We start from the raw sequence: 12,397 nt of genomic DNA on the forward strand, positions 1-12,397 counted from the left end.
CCCGTCCACCACCTTCAACATTCACTCCCTCCACCACCGGCGCACCGTGGCTGCCATCTACATGTGTACCATCTACAAGATGCACTGCAGCAACTCGCCAAGGCTTCTTCGGCAGCACCTCCCAAACCCGCAATCTCTGCCACCTAGAAGGACAAGGGCAGAAGGCAATGGGAACACCACCACCTCCACATTCCCCTCCAGGTCACACACCATCCTGACTTGGAAACATATCGTTGTTCCTTCATCGTCGCTGGGTCAAAATCCTGGAACTCCCTCCCTAAAAGCACCGTGGGAATACCTTCACCACACGGACTGCAACGATTCAAAAAGGCAGCTCACCACCATCTTCTCAAGGGCGATTAGGGATGGGTAACAAATGCCGGCCTTGCCAAAAATGCCCAGGAACAGATAAACAAAACAAAAAGATCCTATGGCACTATTTTGAAGAAGAGCAGGGGAGATATCGCTGGTGTCCTCGTCAATATATAGAGAAGACTGAGGAGTGACCTGATAGAAGTATTTGAAATTAAGAAGGGATTTGATAGTGTGATATCTTGAGACACAACTAAGCACACACACAGCTCAGAACATGACTCCCAATAGAACTGTGTGCAGAGCATGTGCTTTACTGTTATTATATCAGTAGTCCACTAGGTGGAGTAGTCCACTAAAGAGCTTTATTACACTTCTCCCTTCTTATTGAAGAAGTTAACCATAATAAAATAATCATCATACATAACTTGCATGGTATACACAAAAAAAGCTATGAACTTATTTGTCCATATTTACAAATCAAACAACCACTAGTTTTCTGTTTCAAAGAGGATATCTTCTTTCTTGAACAGAACCTTTCGATCTTGTTGTAGAACTTTGACTCATTCTAGGTTGAGCCTGAGAAGAGATTTTCTCCAAGGGCTGACCTTGATCTAAATTTGGACTCTTTACACTTTCAGACTGTTTGTCTGCCTGATTTGGACTCGGACTTAAATTCTGGCTTTCTCTTGGATTTGTTTCTGGTACATCTGATGTAGGATTTATTACCGGTACTTTACTTGTAACAAGACTATCTGACTCATCAGAATAAATCTAATCATCCCAACTTTCAACTCCTTCCACATGTATAGGAAAAATAATGTGAACTAACCTGACCTTTCCAGATAGGGTAGATGTAAAGAAAATGTTTCCACTTGTGGGGGGAGACCAAAACAAGGGGCCATAAATATAAGACAGTCACTAATAAATCCAATGGGGAATTCAGGAGAAACCTCTTTACCCAGAGAGTGGTGAGAATGTGGAACTCGCTACCAGAGGGAGTGGTTGAGGTGAATAGCATAGATACAGTTAAGGGGAAGCTGGATAAACACACAAGGGAGAAAGGAATAAAAGGTTAGGATGAGATGAAGAGGGGTGGGAGGAGGCTCGTGTGGAGCATAAACACCGGCACGGACCTGTTGGGCCAAATTCCCTGTTTCTGTGCTGTACATTCTATGGAAGAGGGAGGGAATATTGGAGGCGCCGTCTCTCGCTGACTGAGAGGGACACAAATTCAAAATGGCACTTGTGCTGAAAGACTCATAAAAGACTTCGGGTTGAGCCTGGAATACAAGCAAGCACCTCACACACAACCTCCAGGGTGGAGTCAGGAACCACACCCGACCCTGACAAGGGTAGCAAGGAACACAGAGCTAAAGCAGGTAAATGGAGTTGCAGTACAGATCAGCCATTATTGGAGAAAATTCTGAGGGACTGGATAAATATTCATTTAGAAAGACACGGATTAATCAGGGACCGTCAGCATGGATTTGTTAAGGGAAGGTCGTGTCTGACTAACGATTGAATTTTTTGAGGAGGTAACAAGGAGGGTCGATGAGTGTAGTGCGTATGATGTAGTGTATATGGATTTTAGCAAGGCTTTTGATAAGGTCCCACATGGCAGACTGATCACTAAAGTAAAAGCCCATGGGATCCAGGGCAAAGTGGCAAGTTGGATCCAAAATGGGTTCAGAGGTAGGAAGCAAAGGGTAATGGTTGCTGGGTGTTTCTGTGATTGGAAGGCTGTTTCCAGTGGGGTCCCACAGGGCTCAGTACTGGGTCCCTTGCTTTTTGTGGTATACATCAATGATTTAGGGCCCGAGCTTGGTCGAAGCCAAGGCCCGCCCAAGTGCCACCCAAAGACCACCAATGGCCGCCAAGAGACCGGGCGGTACTTTGCCGGGAAGATTCCTCTAAAAGTGGTGGCAGTACCGCCCGGTGGCAAAATAACGGCTTACGTCGTCAATCTGGGCGACAGAGGGCAGGAGCTCCCAATCTCGGCGGCAAATGCTTTCCTCGCCAAAGTGCGCCGAGGATCGAGTCGGGACCAGGGAGGGGGGGAAACACCGAAAAGTAAAAAGCTTCACGACAAAAAAAACAAAACACCGGAACACCTCAGGGGACCCCACACAGTAAGACGCTGAAAAATAAAAAAATTAAAAGATGTTCACTAATCTTTTTTTGCAGGTCTTTTTACTCACCATCGGGGTTAGACCTGCCTCCATGCAGCATCCTTCGCCCTGCTCCCGGCGACTCCCGCCCACACCAATATGGCAGCTCGGCGGACGGAAGGACACTTACGCGATTCGGCCGTCAGCGGACGGTTCCCAGCGTTACTCCCCTCCCGTCGTCAGCAGACCAAGAGGAGTTTGTCAACGAGGGGAGAACGCTGAAGAAACTCACCGGCAGTGGGCGGTAAGGCCACCAATTTAGGGCCCTTAGACTTAAATGATTATGATTAAGAAGTTTGCAGACGATACTAAAATAGGCTGTGTCGTTGATAATGAAGAAGAAAGCTGTAGACTGCAGGAAGATATCAATGAAGTGGTCAGGTGGACAGAACAGGGGCAATGGAATTTAATCCGGAGAAGTGTGAGGCAATGCATTTGAGGAGGGCTAACAAGTCGAGGGAATACACATTAAATGGTAGGACACTGAGAAGTGTAGAGGAACGAAGGGATCTTGGAGTGCAGGTCCACAGATCCCTGAAGGTAGCAGGCCAGGTAGATAAGGTGGTTGAGAAGAAATACAGAATGCTTGCCTTTATTAGCCGAGCCATAGAATACAAGAGCAGGGAGGTTATACTTGAACTGTATAAAACACTAGTTAGGCCACAGCTAGAATACTGCGTGCAGTTCTGGTCACCACATTAAAGGAAAGATGTGATTGCACTGGAAATGGTACGGAGGAGATTTACGAGGATGCTGCCTGGACTGGAGAATTTTATCTATGAGGTCAGATTGGATAGGCTGGGTTTGTTCTCATTGGAACAGAGGAGGCTGAGAGGAGACCTCATTGAGATGTATAAAATTCTGAGCGGCTTAGATAGAGTTGATATGAAGGGCTTATTTCCATTGGTGGAGGAGTCATTTTCGAGGGGGCATAGCTTGTGGAAGGTTTAGAGGGGATTTGAGGGGAAGCTTCTTCACGCAGAGGGTTGTGGGGGTCTGGAACTCACTGCCTGGAAGGGTGGTGGATGCCGAAACCCTCATCACATTTAAAAGATGATTGGATGGGCACTTAAAGTGTCGTAACCTGCAGGGTTACAGACATAGAGCTGGTAATTGGGATTAGACTGGATAATCTCTTGTTGGCTGTTGCAGATACGATGGTAAGTACTGCAGGGAATAGAGTACGGCCAGGGTGATCTCCTGGACTAGTTTCGATCACCTGGATGGGTCGGAGAGGAATTTTCCCAGATTTTTTTCCCCAATTGGCCTGGGTTTTTATCTTTTTTTTGCCTCTCCCAGGAGATCACATGGCTCCGGTTGGGGTGGAGTGTAGAATGTTTCAGTGTAAGGAGTGTCGCACTTGTGTGGGGTGGACTGGTTGGGCCTGATTCTCTTTACCTTTTTGCCATTGTTCATTGTTCATAGGTTTATATGTAACCTTCAAGGCTACTGACAGAGGGCCGTGTGGCTCTTTGTCGGCCGGCGGGTAATGTCAGTGGGCTTTTTGCCCACGGGGGGATTCACAGCGCAGCGCGATCCCGTCCTTATCCAATGTGCACACACAGCACTTACCAGCCAGAGACAATGGACAGGAACCAATGGGCAGGAGCCAATGGGCAGGGGTCAATGGACAGGTGCAGGGGCCAATGAGCAGGAGCTAATCGGAGGGGCATGAGCCAATGAGGAGGAGCCAATGGGCAGGGACAGGAACCAATGGGGCAGGGGCCAATGAGGAGGAGCCAATGGGCAGGGACAGGAACCAATGGGGTGAGGCCAATGGGCAGGAGCCAATGGGGCAGGGCCAATGGGCAGGAGCCAATGGGACAGGGGCCAATGGGCAGGGACAGGAGCCGATAGGCAGGGGCCAATGGGTAGCGACAGGAGTCAATGGGCAGGGGCCAATGGGCAGGGGAAGGAGCCAATGGCAGGTGAAGGAGCCAATGGGCAGGGGCCGTTGGGCAGGGACAGGAGCTGATAGGCAGGGGAAGGAGCCAATGGTCAGGGGAAGGAGCCAATGGGTAACGACAGGAGTCAATGGGCAGGGGAAGGAGCCAATGGGCAGGGGAAGGAGCCAATGTCCAGGGGAAGGAGCCAATGGGCAAGGTCCAATGGGCAAGGGAAGGCAGGGTAAAAAGCCAATGGGCAGGGGCCAATGGTCAGGGGAAGGAGCCAATGGTCAGGGGAAGGAGTCAATGGGCAGGAGCCATTGGGCAGGGGTCAATGGACAGGTGCAGGGGACAATGGACAGGAGCTAATCGGAGGGGCATGAGCCAATGAGGAGGAGCCAATGGGCAGGGACAGGAACCAATGGGGCAGAGGCCAATGGGGAGGAGCCAATGGGCAGGGACAGGAACCAATGGGGCGAGACCAATTGGCAGGAGCCAATGGGGCAGGGCCAATGGGCAGGAGCCAATGGGACAGGGGCAAATGGGCAGGAGCCAATGGGGCAGGGGCCAATGGGCAGGGACAGGAGACAATGGGCAGGAACCAATGGGCAGGGGAAGGAGCCAATGGGCAGGAGCCAATGGGCAGGGGAAGGAGCCAATGGGCAGGGGCCAATGGGCAGGGGAAGGAGCCAATGGGCAGGGGAAGGAGCCAATGGGCAGGGGCCAATGGGCAGGGGAAGGAGCCAATGGTCAGTGGAAGGAGCCAATGGGCAGGGGCCAATGGGCAGGGACAGGAGCCGATAGGCAGGGGCCAATGGGTAGCGACAGGAGCCAAGAGGCAGGGGCCAATGGTCAGGGGAAGGAGCCAATGGCAGGGGTCAATGGGCAGGGGAAGGAGCCAATGGCCAGGGGAAGGAGCCAATGGGCAGGGGCCAATGGGCAGGGGAAGGAGCCAATGGGCAGGGGCCAATGGGCAGGGGAAGGAGCCAATGGGCAGGGGCCAATGGGCGGGGAAGGAGCCAATGGGCAGGGGCCAATGGGCAGGGGAAGGAACCAATGGGAGGGAGCCAATGGGCAGGGGCTGGGGCTGAGAGAGGAATTGCTGATGAAGAAAGTCCCAGGTCCATCCAGTTCGCCTTCCACCATTCGCACGATACAACACAATTTTACTTTCTCATCCCACTGCCTGTGGGGTAGGGAATTCAAATTCTCTGCCCCCCCCACCCAGTTCCTTCTCTGCCCTCCTCTCTCTCTCACTCCCCACCCCCTTCTCTCTTTCTCTCTCTCCACGTCCTCCCTATCTCTCTACCCCCAACCTCCCCCTCTCTCTCCTCCATCTCTCATTCTCTCTCCGTTCTCCTCTCACTCTCTCTCTCCCTCCCCCACCTTCCTCTCTCTCCTAGCCTCCTCTCTTTCCCTCTCTCTCGCTCCCCACCCTCGCCTCTCTCTCCCCCTCTCTCACTCCCCACCCATCCTCTCTCTCTCTCTCTCCCCCATCCTCGTGTCTCTCTCTCGCTCCCCTTCCTCCCTATCTCTCTCCCCCCTCCCTCCCCCTCCCTCTCTCATTCTCTCCCCATCCTCCTCTCTCTCCTAGCCTCCTCTCTCTCTCCCCCCCCTCTCTCTCTCTCCCCCCACCCTCCTCTCTCCACCTGCTCCTCAGTGTCATCATATGTTCATCCCGTTGACGGGCCACGGTTGCCCTTTGATAACGTCCAACTGGCCATTTTTCACATGTGAGCCTATTTGGCTGCAGGAGACCTCACACCCAAGCCATCAAGCACTTTATCAGCAGGAGCCAGTAACTGGAATGACTCCTTCCTCCCAAATCCAGGGAGCTGAGCCAACTGTAACTCTCCAATTGCCTGTTCCAATCAGCACAGACCAAAGATTGAACCTGCGCCCTTCACATTGACTCGAGTTCCACTCTTCGCCGCAGTTGTAAGCCCCTGGAAAACTTTTAGTGCCGGCTCTCTCAGAAACATGCCGGGTGACCCCGGCCCTGGAGCCAGGGGCTCAAGAGTTCAAAGGTCAACATTTATATATCTAGACTTGACTACTCCAATGCACTCCTGGCTGGCCTCCTACATACTACCCTATGTAAACTAAAATGATCCAAAATTCTGCTGCCCATGTCCTAACTCGCACCGAGTCCCGCTCACCCATCACCCTGTGCTCGCTGACCTACATTGGCTTCCTGTTAAACAGCGCCTCGATTTCAAAATTCTCATCCTTGTTTACAAATCCCTCCATGGCCCTCGCCCCTCCCTATCTCTGTAATCTCCTCCAGCCCCACAACCCCCGAGATGTCTGCGCTCCGCTAATTCTGCCCTCTTGAGCATCCCTGATTATAATCACTCAACCATCGGTGGCCGTGCCTTCTGCTGCCTGGGCCCCAAACTCTGGAACTCCCTCCCTAAACCTCTCTGCTTCTCTTTCCTCCTTCAAGACGCTCCTTAAAACCTACCTCTTTGACCAAGCTTTTGGTCACCTGTGCTAATTTGTACTTATGTGTCTCAGTTTTTAAAAACCTCATGATACTCCTGTGAAGCGACTTGGGACGTTTCATGACGTTAAAGGTGCTATATAAATACAAGTTGTTGTTGTAAGCAGCTTGAAGAGAAACAGAACTTGCTGGACATATATAGCAAGTTGGAGAAATGAAGAGTCATGTGTTCAGGAGTGCCAGCTTCCGGATTTGGATCTTTAGGAACCGGAGCAGACAGACCGTGCTCAGTCAGGACAGTCGGGTCAATCCTAATGTCGCTGTGTAGCGAGCGAGGGGAGGGATTGAGAAAAACCATTCAACAGGCACTAGCCAAGGGCACCCCCTGCTGGACAGCAGAATATTGCCGTCTTGCCCAGTAGAATCAAAACAGCACCTGCTTTCGGTGTCGTGTTTCATTCACTGCCACGTCTCTGCCAGTGAATCATACAATCACAGAAATTTACGGCATAGGGAAGGAGGCCATTCGGCCCATCGTGTCCACGCCAGCCAACAAAGAGCTACCCAGCCTAATCCCACTTTCCAGCTCTTGGTCTGTAGTCCTGTCGGTTACGGCACTTCAAGTGCACATAGAATCATAGAATGTTTACAGCACAGAAGGAGGCCATTCGACCCATCGAGCCCGTGCCAACTCTCTGCAAGAGCACTTCAGCTAGTCCCGCTCCCCCACACTATCGCCGTATCCAAGTACTTTTTAAATGTGGTGAGGGTTTCTGCCTCTGCCACCCTTTCAGACAGTGAGTTCCAGACACCCACCACCCTCTGGGTGAAAAAAGTTCTCCTCAACTCCCCTCTAATCCTCCTATCAGTTACTTTAAATCTGTGCCCCCTGGTTATTGACCTCTCTGCTAGGGGAAATAGGTCCTTCCTATCCACTCTATCCAGGTCCCTCATCATTTAATGTACCTTGAAGAAGTTCTGCTCTTCTCTCCTGCGGGATTTACACTTGTCTCTTTTTACCTTGCTCCCTGGCTCTGTACTTGCTTAAAAACTGTTACATCGATAGTGTAATGTGTGCCCCTGTGAGGTTGCTCACCGATTTGTGGAGCTGTTGCACTGTGAGTGGCTCAGCCAGTCACGTGGTGTTCACAAAGCTCAATAAAACCCCAGCCAGTTGGGTTCGGGGGATCCACGATGGGGCAGGTAGTTGTGAGCCTGGTGGATGAACTGGTAATGTGTAGTGTGATTGTTAAACCTTTTGCTAATAAACCAACTAGTTCTTAATAGCAATGTGTTACTATGAATTCTTAAGCAAAGAACCCATGAAGCAAATATATTACAACTATCTTCCTCCCTTTCTGACGGAAGGTCGTTGACCTGAAACGTTAACTCTGTTTCTCTTTCCACAGATGCTGTCGGACCTACTGAGTGTTTGCGGTGTTTTCTGTTTGGATTTTATATAATAAAATGCTAAATGAAGTTCTGAGTGCGGGCGGGGCCAGAGGACACATGTATTTATATTTTTCAGGTGCACTGCTATCACTGTCAGCTCAGTAATGCCTTAGTTTGCTCGATGCGCGTGTTGGAAGTACATCGGGAGTGAACTCCACTCCATACCCTACCTAAACTGGAGATGATCCAAAACTCGGCTGCCCGTGTCCTAACTCGCACCGAGTCCCGCTCACCCATCACCCCCTGTGCTCGCTGACCTACATTGGCTCCCGGTTAAGCAACGCCTCAAATTTAAAATTCTCATCCTTGTTTATAAATCCCTCCATGGCCTCGCCCCTCCCTATCTCTGTAATCCTCTCCAGCCTCACAACCCCCACAATCCCCGAGATATCTATCTCTGACCTCTTGAGCATTCCCGATTTTAATTGCTCCACCATTGGTGGCCGTGCCTTCAGCTGCCTGGGGCCCCGAGCTCTGGAACTCCCTCCCTAAACCTCTCCGCCTCTCTACCTCTCTTTCCTCTGCTAAGATGCTCCACAAAACCTACCGAGCTTTTGGTCACCTGCGCTAATATCTCCTTAAGTGGCTCGGTGTCAAATTTTGTTTTATAACGCTTATGTGTTTGGGATCAGTGCATGTTCGAGAGCGTTTGACTGTTCAGGTGATTCAACCCACCTTCGATGGATGGCTATCAGATGGGCCCCAGTTCATATCTTTATTGCTCATAAGCCACCCTTTAAAGTGTAACTGGATATAAAGTAGTATGTACACGCTTTCAATGGCTGGTTCTCCCACAATGAGGAGGCAGTTTGTTCCAATTAAATAGTTTAGGCAGGACCAGGGGTCACAAATGGAAGTTGCATGAGGCCAGATCTCGGTTAGATATCAGGAGGTGGGTCATTTCCCAGAGAACAGTCGACCTCTGGAACAAGCTGCCCTTTCATGTGGTGAATGCAGCCTCGCTGAATTCCTTCCAGGGAGAGCTGGATTTGTTTCTGGCTGGGGCGGAGATCACCTCTTACAGAAGGTAGGTACAGCAGGGAATTCAGGGTCAGCGTGATCTCCTGGACTAGTTTCAATCGCCCAGATGGGTCGGAGAGGAATTAACCAGGTTTTTTTCTCCAGATTGGCCTGGGTTTTGAAACTGGTTTTCTGTCGCTCCCAGGAGATCACATGGTTTTGTGGTTTCACTCAGAGAGTGGCGAATCTTTGGAATCTTCTCCCCCAGCAGGCTGCGAATGGCCAGTCATTGAGTAGAGTCAAGGCTGAAACCGATAAATTTGGGGGAATTAAGGGATATAGGGACAGCACGGCCATGGTCTTGTTAAATGGCGGAGCAGGCTCGAGGGGCCAAATGGCTGACTCCTGCTCCTATTTCACATGTTCTTATGTTCGGGGTGGGGAGTGTATATATTATGATACACAAGATGTCGTAATTGTGTGGGACAGGCTGGATGGACCAGAGGATCTTTACCTGTTTGTACCAGTGCACCGAAGCATAAGAACATAAAAAATAGGAGCAGGAGTCCATTCGGCCCCTCGAGCCTGCTCCTCCATTCGATAAGATCATGGCCGATCTGATCTTGGCCTCCACTCCATTCCCTGCCCACTCCCCATAACCCTTTGCTCCCTTATCATTCAACAATCTGTCTATCTCCACCTTGAAAGCATCAGACATCCAATCATAGCTGCCAAGTTGTGGGATGGAGCCAGTCCAGTAGGAAAGTCGTTTCCATTATTCTATCTCATTTCACAGTCCTTGTGGGTTGGACCCAAATCTCCATGATCATAACCGCAGACTGAAGCCCATCAGCTGATGACTCCGAAAGTGGGGCCTGCTCCATCAGATGCTGCCGGGACCATTGTCTCCATCGTGAAGCATCTGTCTCTCTGCCGCCTCCACCTTTGTTTCCATTGGCAGTGCTGGCCTCCAACTGCGCCAAGCTGAAAGCACTGTCCAGGATGACTTTAATTCATTGCCGGCCAGTTAATGAAGGCTTCAGTTTCATCCGGGATGCTCAGGCACCCGAGGCAGCTTTTGGAACCGAAAGTAGCCATTGTCTCCGCTGGCTCAGCCCTGGTACACTCCTGCGACTCAGCCTGTCTGGTGAAGCTATTGCTGCTCTATTGTGCCCTGTGCTTGCTGACCTGGCCCACCAATGCCTCACCTCCTAAAATTCTCATCCTCAAATCCCTCCATGGTCTCGCTCTTCCTCAGCCGTGGCTCAGTGGGCAGTACTCTCGCCTTTGAGTCAGAAGGTTGTGAGTTAGAAGGTTGTGAGTTCAGGTCCCGCTCCAGGGACTGGAGCACATAAATCCAGGCTGACACTCCCAGTGCAGTACTGAGGGAGTGCTGCACTGTCAGAGGTGCCGTCTTTCGGATGAGACGTTAAACCGAGGCCCCATCTGCCCTCTCAGGTGGACATAAAAGATCCCATGGCACCATTTTGAAGAAGAGCAGGGGAGTTCCCCTCAGTGTCTTGGGGCCAATATTTATCCCTCAATCAACAAATTATCTGCTGTGTGTGGGAGCTTGCTGTGCACAAGTTGGCTGCCATGTTTCCCACCTTACAACAGCGACTACACTCCAAAAGTACTACTTTAACTGTAAAAGTGCTTGAGATGTCTGTGGTCGTGAAAGGTGCTATATTAATGCAAGTCTTTATATTTGTAACCTCCTTCAACCCTTCGAGACATCTGGGTCCCTCCAATTCTAACCTAGGTGCACCCCCTCCTTTGCCCCGCCATTAGCGGCCATGCCTTCAGCTGTCTCGGCTCTAAGCTCCGGAATTCCCTCCCAGCCTTTCTTCCTTTGAAAAGCTCCTTAAAACCCAACCTGTCCTAATATCTCATGTGACTCATGTCAGATTTTGTTTGAAAACACTCCTGGGGACATTCTACTAGATTAAAGGCACTATATAAATGCAGGTTGTTGCTGGGTTGGGTAGCTCTGGCTAACAGGGTTAGCAAACTTCACCTCAGTGTTGCGTCCTTGAGCTCAGCCTTGATTCCCAAAAATCCTTTCCTGGAGAAGGCTTGACGTGTTCCGTAGGATGTCGATCTCTAGCCTGGGCAGAGCGGGGTCCTTAGGAAAATGTAACATTATACGACCATAACATTAAATGAGCGCACTTTTAGCCTTTTTATTATTTCTACCACACTGGTCCTCAGTGTGGTAGAAACTCGTAGTTTGGTAAGTATTTAACTTTGCAAAACCCTTCAGTGCAGCCGTGGTGCTGGTGTTTAAGTGGATTATCGCAGTCACCCATTGCAGGAGCTGCACCCATGGTCGGGATTCAATGGGCAGAACACGCTGTAGCACCCCAGGCAGATTGCAGGTTAGCATTTCTTGGTTCTGTAACACTATCCCTAAAGAAACGGCTGTCTATAGCGGCACCATGAGTGCTGGCCAGATTGGCTCAATCCCCCATCAATCACGCCTGGATACCACACTGCTGTCAGTGACTGGGACGGATTTCACGCACATCACTTGTGGTGGTATAACTATCCTCCACTCACTGAGACGTGCTGGAGGAAGCGCCCCGCTTTTATTGGAGGTTGCCGTAGTTTCGGTCACACGTTTCCGTTCATAGAGACGCTGTTTAAATAGACTCTGTTTTCTGAGTAAATAGACTGCTGTAAAATAGACTCTGTTTGTTGTGAGGCCTGCCCCAATTTCCACCCTGCCTCCAACTCATTGGCTGACACAGTGGTGTCAATACATTAGAATTAGCAGACCATACTGCCCCTCGAGCCTGCTCCGCCATTCAATGAGATCACGGCTGATCATCGACATAAACTCCACTTTCCCGCCCGATCCCCAAATCCCTCGATTTCCCCTAGAGTTCAAAAATCTACCGATCTCAGCCTTGAATATACTCAACGACTCAACATCCACAGCTCTCTGGGGCAGAGAATTCCAAAGATTCACAACCCTCAGTGAAGAAATTTCTCCTCATCTCCGTCCTAAATGGCCGACCCCTTATTCTGAGACTGTGACCCCCCTGGTTCTAGACTCCCCAGCCAGGGGGAAACATCTGTCAATCTCCCTCAGAATGTTACATGTTTCAATTGGTATTATGTAACTATCGCCCACTCTGCATTTTTCTGGAGAAATCGCCCTGCTTTTAACC

The sequence above is a fragment of the Pristiophorus japonicus genome, chromosome 19 (genome assembly GCF_044704955.1).
Source record: "Pristiophorus japonicus isolate sPriJap1 chromosome 19, sPriJap1.hap1, whole genome shotgun sequence".
NCBI lineage: Eukaryota > Metazoa > Chordata > Chondrichthyes > Pristiophoridae > Pristiophorus > Pristiophorus japonicus.